Below are 4354 nucleotides of genomic sequence, written 5' to 3'. Positions count from 1 at the left end.
GCTACTCGGAAGGCTGAGACGGAAGGATCGCCGGAGCCCAGCAGGTTGAGGCTGCGGTGGCCGGAAGCGGCCACTGCACTCCAGTCTGGGCGACAGAGTGAGACTCCAACTCAAAAAAAAATAAAAATAAAAATAAATAAAAATTCAGGGAAAAAGGAAAGATAATATATATTTCCAATACTAAGAATGAGAAGAGTAGAGCACTACAGATTCTACTGTTATTAAAAGGCTATCATTATTGGGGAATATTATGAATAACTTTGTAGCAATATATTTGACAATTTAAATAAAATGGTCAAACTTCTTCTTTTTTTTTTGAGTTGAAGTCTCACTCCATCTCCCAGGCTGGAGTGCAGTGGCACATTCACGGCCACCCCAGCGGTCGACCTGCTGGGCCTCGCCAGGTTGCCTGGGCTGGTCTGGAACCTGCGGGCTCAGGTAATCCATTCGCCTCGGCCTCCCAAAGTGCTGGGATTACAGACTGAGGCACCGAGCCTGGCCTAAACTTGAAATACACAAACTATCAACAGCCCCTCAAGAAGAAACAAACAACCAGAATAGCTATATGCCTGTAAAATAAATTGAATTTGTAATGTAAAGTCTTTCCACAAATATATCTCTAGGTTCAGATGCCTTCACTGGTAAATTCTACCAAATATTTAAGTAAGAAATAATATAAATCTACCACAAATTTTCTTCAAAAAAACTGAAGAGAAGGATATACTTCCCAACTCATTTTATGAGGCCAGCATTCCCCTGATACAAAAGCCAGAAAAAGAGGTTGCAAAAAAAGAAAAATACCAGCCACTATTTATGAATATTGATGGAAAATGTCAAAACAAAATGTTTGCAAATTAAATCCAATTATAGATTAATACAGTATAAATATAACCAAGTGAACTTATTCCAGGGATGCAGAGTTAGTTGAACATTTAAAAATAAATATAATCCACTGTATTAACAAACTAAAGGACAAAACCCATGTGATCATCTCAATAAATGAAGAAAAAGCATTTGACAAAACCTATCATTCTTGATTTAAAAAAAAAAAACTCTTAGCAAACTAGGAATAGCTACTTCAGCTTTCTTTTGCTTAGTTTTTGCCCAGTAATATCTTTTTTAAATTTTTGGCATTCAGCTTTTCTGTATTCTTACACTGAAATATAAATGAAGGTATTTCTCTTATAAACAGTATGCAACTGGATGTTTGCTATAGTTTGGATATGGTTTGTTTGGCCCGTTGAAATCTCATGTTGAAATTTAATCCCCAGTGTGGCAGTGTTGGTAGGGGAGGCCTTAGTGGAAGGTGTGGTTTGGTTCATGGGGGCAGATAGCTCATGAATGACTTGGCACTGTCTTCATGGTAATGAGTGAGTTCTCACTCTATTAGTTCCCAGAAGAATTGGTTATTAAAAAGAGCCTGGTGCCTTCCCTCTCCCTCAGCTATATGATTTCTACACCCACCAGCTCCCTTTCACCTTCTGCCACAACCAGAAGTGGAAGTAGCCAGAGGCCCTCAGATGAAGCCAATGCTGGCGCCGAGCTTCTTGAAACCTGTAGAACTGTGAACCAAATAAAATTCTTTTCTCTATAAGTTACTCAGATAGTCCTCAGGTATTCCTTTATTAATAACACAAACACGAACTATACTAATGTTGTTCTTTTATTCATTCTGATAATCCTTGACTTTTTAATTGAGGATTTTAATTTGTTTAGATTTATAGATATTTCTGTTATATTTGGATTTATTCTTATCCTCTCCTTATGTGTTATTTATTTATTTTTAAATCAGAGTCTCACTCTGTTGCCCAGGCTGGAGTGCAGTGGCATGCTCACGGCCACCACAGCTTCGACCTGCTGGGCTCAGGCGATCCTTCCACCTCAGCCTTCCAAGTAGCTGGAACTATAGGCAGTGCCACCACGCCCGGCTAATTTTTCTTGATTTATTGTAGAGATAAGGTCTTGCCAAGTTGCCTAGGCTGGTCTCAAACCCATGAGCTCAAGCAATCGTCTCCTCTCGGGCTCCCAAAGTGCTGGGATTACAGGCGTGAGCCACCATGCCCGGCCTATGTGCTTTTTATTTATTCCCTTTTCTGTTTTATTTCTCTCCTCCTCTTTTCTTGACTTCTTTTGAATTCAGTTCTTTTTATTTCATTTCCCCCTCTACTTATCCTGATGATATATATTTTATGTTTATGCTTTTGTTGACTACTCCTGTTATTTTATCATGCATACTTTAAAAAGTCTAAAATCAATTGTTTTGCATTTTCTTCATAATTTAACTGTTGAAGGGGCCGCTCACACCACCCACACTAGCATATATTACCCCCAGCATAAAAATCTGAAATCTATGGGTTATGTAGCATTCTTCTCACAAGGTATCCATTTTTTTTCTAGTTTTGTAAGGAGACATGTTTAAAAATTATCAACCCATTTTGCAAATAAGAAAATTAGGTCCTGAAACAATTGAAGGACTTGTCCATAAAAATAATCTAATTAAGAAGGAAAACCAGGCTTTCAGATTATTTTTCCAATTATGAAATTCAGGAGATTTCCCGGAGAAGCTTTTTTCCCACATCTAATTTTTTAAAGTTTTGATATACAGTGACAGTTCTTCAGAAAAGTTAAACTAATTTACTTATAGCAGTACTTGGAGTCTATGATCAATTGAATTCTGAGTTCCTTCCAGTTCTTAGAGGACAGGTGTCATGTCTTTTTTCACATTTATGTTATGAAAAATTTCAAACATATACAGAAGTAGAGAGATTAGTTAACAAATCTCTTGGGAATTTTCTTATCCCAAATAGCTGTTAACAACTTAGACAGGAAACATGCTTTACAAAGGAAAACACAACCTAGACAACATAGCCAGACCTCTTCTCTACAAAAAAAAAAAAAAAAAACGTTAGGTATGATGATGTGTGCCTGTAGTCCCACCTACTCAGGAGGCTGAGGTGGGAGGATTGCCTTAGCCCAGAAGGTTGAGGCTGTGGTAACCTGTAATCATGCCACTGACCTCCAGACCTGAGTGACTGAGTGAGACAGTGATTAAAAAACAAACAAACAAAAACAAACTTGTAGTTGGTTTTTAAAATTATATTTATTTATTTATTTTATTTATTTATTTTTGAGTTGTACTCTCACTCTGTCACCCAGACTGGAGTGCTGTGGCCGCTCCCGGCCACTGCAGCCTCGACCTGCTGGGCTCTGGCCATCCTTCTGCCTCAGCCTTCCAAGTAGCTAGAACTACAGGCGCGCGCTACCACACGCTAATTTTTTGATTTTATTGTAGAGATGAGGTCTCACCAAGTTGCCCAGGCAGGTCTCGAACCCACGTGCTCGGGCAATCCACTCACCTCGGCCTCCCAAAGCGTGGAATTACAGGCTGAGCCACTGAGCCCGGCCAATTATATTTATTTAAAGATCAGATTTTAAATTCTTTCTGTGTTTTGAGATTACAATAAAGCCTTAATTAACAGGAATCCAATAAACTGAAAATTTTCACTGACTAGATTATTTTCTGGTATACTCTGTTTTGAGTAAAGATTCACTATAATCTGTTCACAACAGAAATTTATTCTAAACATGTAAGGCTCAAGGAGTATCATGGACTCAGTCTAAATTCAGCCTACTCCCATACCTCTAATATAATTTTCAGTTTTAGGTGCTTGACATAACATAGACCATTCTTTACGTCAATCTTGTTTTAAAGTGACCTTTGGATGAAGCTACTAGGGAAAAAAATGACTTGTGAGGAGAAAGCCAAAAACAGGATTGAACCTTCCATTCTTATTTTCATGCTATCCCTTTGTACCTGGAAAAATGTAACAAATATCAGTTTCTAAGCAACTGCTCCTAGTTTTCTTCTTGGCTAATGGAATAGCACGGTGTAGTGGAGAGAGGTCTGTGCTTGGAATTCAAGTCATGACTCTTTATCTTGGGAGCTATGTGCTCTTAGGAAAGTCACTTAATTTTCTTAGCCTTGATTTAATCATCTATGAAACAAAGGCGTTGGACAGTAATGCTTCTTACTGTTCTGTGTTTATGTGGTGTCATGAATTAGAATCCCCCAAATCTAGTTTTATCTATGAAGAGTCATACTGAATGTGATTTGAGGCCACCCAAAGAATTTCTATCACCCGCAATGCCTGAACTTCTACTATTAGTGATCCATTAATTCTGTTGAGTTTAGCATTGTCTCCTTCTGGTAGTCTTCCTTTTAAGAAAAAAGGCAGCCGGGCTCGGTGGCTCAGCCTGTAATCCCGCACCTTTGGGAGGCTGAGGTGAGTGGATTGCCTGAGCCCGCGGGTTTGAGACCCGCCTGGGCAGCAAGACCTCATCTCTACAATAAATC

The sequence above is a fragment of the Carlito syrichta genome, unplaced genomic scaffold (genome assembly GCF_000164805.1).
Source record: "Carlito syrichta isolate Samal-C Ts95f unplaced genomic scaffold, Tarsius_syrichta-2.0.1 Scaffold312060, whole genome shotgun sequence".
In the NCBI taxonomy this organism is placed as follows: domain Eukaryota; kingdom Metazoa; phylum Chordata; class Mammalia; order Primates; family Tarsiidae; genus Carlito; species Carlito syrichta.
This window is presented reverse-complemented; position numbering follows the sequence as displayed.